This window comes from Herpailurus yagouaroundi, unplaced genomic scaffold (assembly GCF_014898765.1).
Source record: "Herpailurus yagouaroundi ecotype Mexico unplaced genomic scaffold, PumYag 141, whole genome shotgun sequence".
In the NCBI taxonomy this organism is placed as follows: Eukaryota; Metazoa; Chordata; class Mammalia; order Carnivora; family Felidae; genus Herpailurus; species Herpailurus yagouaroundi.
In genome coordinates this window covers 33,601,481-33,610,455 of record NW_024412396.1, presented here as the reverse complement: position 1 = coordinate 33,610,455, position 8,975 = coordinate 33,601,481, and the positions used below count along the sequence as shown (strand labels likewise).

The 8,975-nt window shown below is 38.4% G+C and overlaps 1 long non-coding RNA gene across 1 annotated transcript; it reads right to left on the bottom strand.

Annotated features, from left to right (window-relative positions):
* Nucleotides 1-2,444: 2,444 nt before the first annotated feature.
* Nucleotides 2,445-7,139, bottom strand: LOC121031819 (uncharacterized). The gene is made up of 2 exons (XR_005790912.1): nt 4,146-7,139; nt 2,445-3,756 (listed from the first exon to the last, which is right to left on the bottom strand). It is a non-coding gene; the product is annotated as an uncharacterized LOC121031819 (long non-coding RNA).
* Nucleotides 7,140-8,975: the final 1,836 nt, after the last annotated feature.

The window sequence follows — 8,975 nt, the reverse complement described above, 5'->3', positions numbered from 1 at the left end:
AGAAACTAAGGCACAGAGAGGTTAAACGACACTCAGGGGCACACAGCAGGGCCAAGCTGGGTTAGCAGTCTGGGCTCCTCTGTCACGACTCTTGTTTTTTTCCAACTACTAAGTTGCTTCCCTCAGGCACCTGTAATTGCAAATACTTTTGATCTTGTTTCTTTGAGAACTGTGTTGAGAGCTTCTAGCCTCAGGAAATGAACATTCCCACCTACAGACAACTCCCAATAGCTACTTAACTCCTTTCTGAAACGAATTTACTCCATATTTCAGACAAGAGAATTAAACAGAGCACCTTCCAAGTCAGCTGCCCCTGGCCTCCACACACTTCAAAAATTGCAGGGAGGGAAAGTCACCTTCTCATTTGGCTGGGAGCATGAACACGGTCTCTGGGATAGGATCCATTTGGTTGGGGAATGGGCCTCCCTGGTAGGTTTTTATAAAAACGATTCACAGGTTAGTCATGGAACTAAAGCATTTGGTGCTGGAGGTGGTGGGGTGGGTGTTCAGAAAATAAAATGCAAAGATGAGAGTTGTTTCCATGATCATTTTTCATAATAGTTTAGGCTTCTTTTCAACCAAACCTGGTGTGAGTGCTTGCTTCTATTTCCTTTTCTCCCCTAGTCACTCTGTACCTGCCCCCATTTGCTAAAATGATTTCCCCTGATTTGTCTTCAGTTTGTCTGATTTCTGTACTTATTGCATGGCATTTAAACATGTTTAGCACATCAGCTTGACTGAGGTGTCCTTTACTTATAGAACATAACCCAGTTTAAAAATATTTGATTTATATGAATTGTTGAATTCAAAATACTGTTGGGTATTTTACATTAATTTTATTTTATTTTTTAAAAAATTTTTAATGTTTATTTACTTTTGAGAGAGATAGAGAATGCGTGCGAGCATCAGTGGGGGAGGGGCAGAGAGAGAGAGAGAGGAGACACAGAATCCAAAGCAGGCTCCAGGCTCTAAGCTGTCAGCACAGAGCCCGATGCAGGGCTGGAACTCACAAACTATGAGATCAGGACCTGAACGGAAGTCAGATGCTCAACCAGCTGAGCCACCCAGATGCCCCTACGTTAATTTTAAAAAGAGGATGTTTTATATATGGCTAATCTGTTTGTCAAATGATTGCCTTTTACTATTCCTCAGAAGTTTTCATATTTCTTGTGGTCTTTAACGTTGTTTAGTCACTCAAAGAATAACATAGAAAAAAAAGCTGTAAACCTGAACCCTAAGGGACAAATTGATGATGAAAGGTTGACATCTCACCAAGGCTTCTCAAGGGTCCACTTTGAACCATAGACTGCACACAGTGTGTGTGTGTGTGTGTGTGTGTGTGTGTGTGTAAACACATACTGTGTGTACATATGTATTTGTATACATGTGTGATATATACATGTATATTTGTACATAATATGTGCTGTGTGTACATATGTATATATACGCATGTGTATATACATACTGTATGTGTGTGTATATATATATATATATATGCTATATGTGTGTACATATGTATTTGTATAAAGATGTATTAAGTATAGCCACCATGCATGCTTGTTGAAGTATTATTAGAACAAGGCACCCTATGAAATATTCTCTACTAAGGACAGGAATAATTTTGAGCACTGTGGGGGAAATTCTAAGGAAGCCTAATTAAAATCACTGCATGAACAGATATTGCTTTTATATTGCTTTCTCATATCAAGTATTTATCACAGAATTTGAGCTTTCTTTAAAAAAAAGGCACTCTAAATGTTTACTAATAAAACCTTCAGAATCAATTTCCTTCTGAACTGTAGTTGAGAAATAATAAAAATTTTAGGTGATATACCTAAGGTTTATGATTACACAATAGAGAAGAAGTGATTCTGAGACTGATGATGCCTCCATCTGCCAGGTGGAGGTCTGAGCATCCTCTCAGCTTCCTTCCCGTGCCCCCCCCCCCCCTCCAAGAACGCCTGTCCAGGCAGCCTCAGGCTTCCGGTAGGGGTTGCTGTTGTCTAATACAAGGCCTATTGTTCTCAGTACAATTTGGTTATCCCTTCAGATCATTTCTCACCTTTGCCCTTTCCCAGGATTTAATCTATTTAAATTGATATGGGTTATTTGCTCTTGAGTTTAATGTGAATTTAATCTTATGTTACTGTCTAATACATGAAAGTGCTATTTTGGTTGCTGATTAGCATTAATTTTCCCCAGAATGTGTTCTGAATATCAGTGAGCTTGTTCAGGAGAATGAATGATAATTTTGTTTTAAAAGCAGTGAAATATTTGATTACTTTCTAAAAATGCATGGAACTGAATTTTGAAGCGATCAGTTCTGGAATCAAATGAAGCCTTTAAGAGGAATTGAAATACTGGCCTTAAGAGACAAAGTTCTTTCTTAAAATTTTTATTTTTCTGCTGTAGAGATGCATTATATTTGCATTTTTGAGCCTGAGTAATTTTAATTCCATTTTTATTGTACAAACCCAAGAGGAACATTTACTTTGTTTTCATTGATTGGTTATACAATTATTCTTTTCAGATACTACAAGAACCATGAACCATAATATTATATTCCTTGCTAATACATTTTGGCAAAAGTATTTACTTGAAAACACAATACATAAATGTAATGACTTTCTCAAATGAGTACATTGTTGCCATGAAGCAATCACCTTTATTTTAATGCAAGTAAAATTCATTAAAATTTTCTCAATTAGCAAAGCGACTTTTCCAAATGAACTAGTGAAGGAAAAACACTGTCTGTTTTATCCTAACCCAGCTGATTGGCCTTTTATTACCAGATGCCTATTTAAGGAGGAGAAAAAAAAGAGTAGTTTTTAATTTTAATACACTTGATGCAATGCTGACTTCCAGGAGATTAGGTATGCTTCTGATACACTTAGTTTCTTTTTGGTTAGTTTCAAAGTAAAAGTTAGATGCAAAAGCAAAAGCCTTTCAAGCAATGATTCTACCTTCAAGACTCTCTCGTGTTGAAAGAAGGAACTTGAAGGCCCAAATGAACAAATCCTTTGAATTACAAAACTTAATTTAAACAAAAGAATGTTGTATTTGTCTCCTTTCACTAAAATGTTTAAATCCCTCCATAAACCCAATAACCAGATTAAGTCATTTGACACACACAGTTGAGTTGAGCCTTATATCTGTAAGTGCAAATGTAGCTTTTTGGAAAAAGAATACAATTAACTTTGAATTCACATTTATATAGTATAGATTTCAGATTAATTGAACTGCCTCTTTCTAAAGTAATTTTTTAATTCTAGTGTTGGTTATTCATTTTATGTATAGAGTGAAAACATCTTTTTCTTTTCTTAAGTAAAAAAAAAAAATGACACTAGCTGTGCACACACTGAATGACTCGGAGTATGGGATTTATAAAATCTGTTAGATATTCCTAATAAAAATGCAAAGACTAAGAAGTTAACTATCCTATGTATTGATGGGATTCCTGCTCTTAAAATACTTAATATCATGGAATCTAGTTCTTGGAATACCTGTTTAGCATTCTTTGGATGAATTGTAAAATGCTGGTTAAATAATATTTCTGAGGGTATAAGGTTAAGGATGAAAATTCCAATTTCTAATACTGTTCTTTTAGGATAAGTGACAATTAATATAGCCTCTGTCTTGCAAGGAGCTAGAGTGAGGTGTTAAAATAAAGTCTACCTTAATCCTGAGGAAACTTGTCAAAATCTTGCTCTTTCCCTGATATTCCCAATAGCTCTTAAATTGACAGGGGGTAGAGTCCTAAAAGAAAAAGAAAAAAAAGAATCACAGCAATAAATTAGGGGCATATGATATTCTCTAATAAAAGGAACCAGACTCCTTGGGAAAATGACTGATTATAGAGCTGAGGGAGAAAATATTCCAGATGAACTCGGAGGATCCTGTAATGCCAGAGAGTAGAGAAGTACTCAAAAAACAAACAGAAAATGAGGCATATCAAAGGGGAACAGGAGCCAACCTAACAGATCACCAGTGGACAAACCTGGAAAAATTTAGGCAACAAAATAAATAAGGTAGTATCGGATTATAATCCAAATTATAAAATTAATAACCAAGAATATACAATTGAACAAATAAAAAATAAATAAAGGAGAAGGGTATAATTCTAAACGATTTAAGTAGATACTCACCACCTGTCTCAGTTCTTCACCCCTGAGCGTGGGCTATGCTTAGTGACTTGCTTCTGAAGAGTAGAGTAGGGGAAGGAGAAATAATAAGTAACTTTACATGGATAAATGTGGGAAATGCTATCTGGGCCAGGTCATCCTGGTTAACAGCATCAGTGATGTAACATTGATAGCGTGTACCCCGGACGTGATGTGACAAGAATGACACTTCACCTCCATGCTCTTCTTCACAAATGCCCATATCCCCAGTCTAGCCATGAAAATAAACATCAGACAAACCCATATTTAGGGACATTCTGTATTTCTCTAATTTTCTTAAGCCTGCTTTTATATTTTCTATTTGCCTTTTAATCTGATTTCAGGAAGACTTTCTCAATTTCTCTTCCAATCCATTTACTGAATTTCTCTTTTCTTAAATTTCCAATAATTCTTTTCTTCTACATTTTTCTGAATGTTCCTTTTTAATAGAACATGTTTCATGGATGCAGTATCATCTTTTATTTCTCTGAAGATTTTGATGATAGCTTTTTAAAAAAGTTTTCAGCTCCCCCTGTAGTCTTTGTTTCCTCCAAGCAGCAACTTAACTTATTTTTTGCTTTTGGTTCATTGTGGACTGTATCTTTTATTTTGGAAGTTTCCCTCAGATATCTAAGAATTCTTAACTGCTTGATGATAATTAAGAGTAGATTACTTAAAAGCTCAGTGAAAGTTCTCTGGTTAGCTGGGAGGCTTGATGACTAAGGTCTCACTCTAGAGTGATCAGGCTGTTGATGAGAACTCCCAGCCCACAGCAGTATTTCTAGGTCATCTTTCCTGGTGGGGTCAGGTTTCTGAAGAAGAACCTTTTTCATTCCTCCCTGAGTGGTATAAAAGTAACTGTCTGCTGTCTAGAAGCCAAGTTGGGAGGCATGCTGGCAGTAGTTTCAACATTTAGCATGTATACGTTATTTAACTTCATCCTTTCAAAATAAGGTCAACACCATTAACTTGTTTCTAGCACCTCCCAGTCCAGGGACCCTCTTTCTCCTAGCTCTGTAAGAGAATCAGGTACTGGTTCTCTGCCAGGTAGAAGAAGGGATGGGATCCAGTTATAACCTTCTACCACTCCTTTCTCATACAGAGTTGACCCAACTCCTCAAAATCAACCTGGTTTTCCAAGGTCCTTCTGATCAAAATGGATCCCGTAATACTATCTAGCTGCATAAGGGATGAAGTTCTCTTATCTATTGATAGGAAGAGATTGACAAGATACGTTGTTAGGTGAAAAAAGCACATTGGAGAACAGTATGTCTAATATACTTCCTGTGTTAAAATAGAGAAAATAGGGATGTATTTTTATATTTGCTTATATATACATGAAGAAAATATTTAAGGTTACATATAAACCTCTGCACCATCCTTCTTGATCCCTGAACCAATCACTGTAGTCAGGATATAACATACTGTATTCTGATTGGCCAAGCCTAGGTCACAAGGGGATGGCTAGGTTGCCCTCACTCATCATACGACACAGAAAGGGGAAGAATATTCCCCCAAGCTAGGGGAGATGGGTAATGAACACATATCTACTACAGAACCAAATGTGCTTAAAACCAGAACAAACCTAAAGGCTCAGACCTTTATATCTAGACTTGCTGCAGAACCCAGGGAGCCACAATACTAAGGACATGGAAAATGACCATTAACTCTCCAAAAGCATGCTCTCCATTTCTGTGGGCTTTGAAGTTAAAACTGGAATAGGACATCTTTCCCTAAGACCCTACCTGACTGAAGTTACTATTGCAAACTGAGAAACACATTAAACCCCTTCCGCTCACAGACTGTTTATTCCCTCCTGGTCTAGTTTTTGAATCTAAACTTAAATGGTGAGACAAAGGAACACGTTTGCCAAAAGAGAGAGCAATACAGGAAGCTCCGGTTTCAGAAATGCTGAATTAATCTTCACAAAAACGGCCAACTTTTTAGAAAAGAAAAAACTCAGCTAAGCTCATTAGAAAGTCATCTAACCTTATGTTGAAGACAAAAGTGTGGATGTGCAGCTAGCGAATTACCTACCTCATGCGTCTTGCAGCTTTTTCGGAACCTTGGGAGGACCCAACTACTTGAAGAGAAAACACAGGTAGGCTCAAAAATAGCTACACTCCAGGCACTGGGAGAGGAAGCAGGGTGAGTTAAACCACTTGAGTCCCTGGAATATCATTTCCTCCATCTGCAAAATGGAGATAGGCCTGTTTTATAAAATTGTGGAGAGTTATATAGTGCCCTGTTGCTGCTATAACAAATTACCACAGATTTAGTGGCTTAAAATGACACAGCCTTCTCGTTTACCATTCTGGTGGTCAGAAGTCCTAAATGGGCTGACAGGACTGCATTCTTTCCAGAGTCTCTAGAGGGATAAACCATTTTCTTGCCTTTTTTACCCTCCAGAGGCTGCCCACATTCCTTGGCTCCTGGCCACATCACTCCAACTCCTGCTTTGGTGTCACATTTTCTTTTCTGACTCTGACCCGCTTTCTTCCCTCTTATAATGACCCTTGTGATTATATTGGTCCACCCAGATAATCCAGGTTAATTTTCCAATATCTTATCCTTACCTTAATTACACCTGCAAGGCCTCTTTTTTCCATAGAAGGTAAGAGCCTTTCAGGGGTTTCAGGGGTTAGGACATAGACATGTTTGGAGGCCATTATTCTGCCCTACTACAGGAGTATAAAATGAAATAATATCTGTGGAGATTTGTAGTGTTGTGCTTGCCACATAATAGCTACTTGACCAAATGCCAATTTTCAAATTTTAAGTTTTAACAATTTAGATATTTGACTATGCATTCAGTCCACTACTGAATTCTTTGATATTCAATAATCTAGTGGGGGGTGGAATACATAATTCTATGTTCTCATGGATGCCAACCTAATTTGTTTATATTTATGAGCTCTGTGTACTGACCTTAGAAGATACTTTCTGTTCAGAAGTAAAGGGCAATCCTTGAATGGAACCATTTTATTTATTTATTTATTTTTTAATTTTTTTTTCAACGTTTTTTATTTATTTTTGGGACAGAGAGAGACAGAGCATGAACAGGGGAGGGGCAGAGAGAGAGGGAGACATAGAATCGGAAACAGGCTCCAGGCTCCGAGCCATCAGCCCAGAGCCCGACGCGGGGCTCGAACTCCCGGACCGCGAGATCGTGACCTGGCTGAAGTCGGACGCTTAACCGACTGCGCCACCCAGGCGCCCCTGAATGGAACCACTTTAAACAGCAAAATAGTTAACATGCTAGTTCTCTTCAGTGACTCTAATGAAAGCCAAATGGAACACATAGGTTGTGGACAATATCCAGAGAATACTCAGTGTCCTAAAAAATGTTACATCTTGTAAAAATTAAAAGGTTATTTCATCAAAATATGTTGTAGGAGGCCAAGATTTGACAACACAGATGTTTGTGCCTCGGCAGATCTCCTCATTTGTATTTGGGGCAACAGGTTCCCAGGTCATCCCCTGGGATGCCCTTTGGGGAGGGTCCTGCTGGCCCTAAGCTGTACTCAGCACACCCCAGTGCCCTGAATCAGGGTGGTAGATGCTAAATACTTATGTTTTTTGCATGGCCCATTACACTCCAAGGACCTCAATGGCCAAATAAAACTCCTATCACTTTGAAGATATGCAGTAGCCTTGAGAGCCTCCCAAAAAGATTCATGAAACTATATTCATACATCTAAAGAAAGATAGAGACGATGGCTTTATTAATTTTAGCGAAACAAATAATCACCCATGATACCCAGAAGGGTCAATCTTTGCAGTAATGAAGTTTATATTTGGTATGATGGGCCATCCCTCATACGTGTTCTTCCTGGTTAATAATAGTCTTTGTTTGGTAGGCGCTCTCCTAGTAGGGAATGCTAATGTAATACTCACTGAGTTTTTCTACTGCCGGCTGGGAATTATCAATAGGTCATAAATAAACTACCACCACATAGGAAAGACAATAAGATTATATATACTCCTACTACCTCCAATTACAGTAAGAGCAACAATTATAAGGTTGCACTCCTACAGCCACCCTGGGGAGAAAATGAAAGGAAAATGTTCCATTAGCTTAATGAAGAGAGCACAGCAGAGCTACAGTCAAATTTTCTCACTATTAGCACCTATGGTGTGCCCCAGCACACAAGGGAAGCTCGATACACAGAGTAACAATTAAATTTCCTGACAATTAGCCCCTACCATGTACATTCCCTGAACCCAAAGGAGACATTTCAAAGCATCACATTTACATTCCCCACCTTTCGATGATGGAATCTGAGTGAGTCATTTGCTTGTGGAGATGGAGCTGGGACTAAAAGTTTATTTTATAGATGACTGCAAAGTGTCACTGGCAGACTTGCCGGAGAGGACATACAAACTGAATGGTGGGTTTGTAAAAGGGAGGGCTTTGAAAGATGAAAGCAGAGAAATGTTCATGCCAACCTAATTAGGAAAAGATGGACTGGATCCATGTTGGTAATTTCGGTGTTTAGAGTAACTTCACTGTTACCTGTGTTAGAAAGACCAATTGTGGGGGAGGTGCTGGAAATAGATGTGAGGTCTCTCATTCCAACTGCCAAAGAACCAGGTTTGCTTCCTGGAAGGCATTATAGAGGAGAGAGCTCCTGAGACTGGCTCCCCTGTGTCCAGATTCTGGTCTACCACTCCACCTCACCAAACTCCAATTTCCTTCCCCTACAAAGTGCAGGTAGCACATTTCCATGGGTTATTGGGAGGATTAAAAGACAAAAAGCCTAGGGATCAATCAACAGTAAGTGCTTAACAAATGTTAGTTATTATGATCTACAT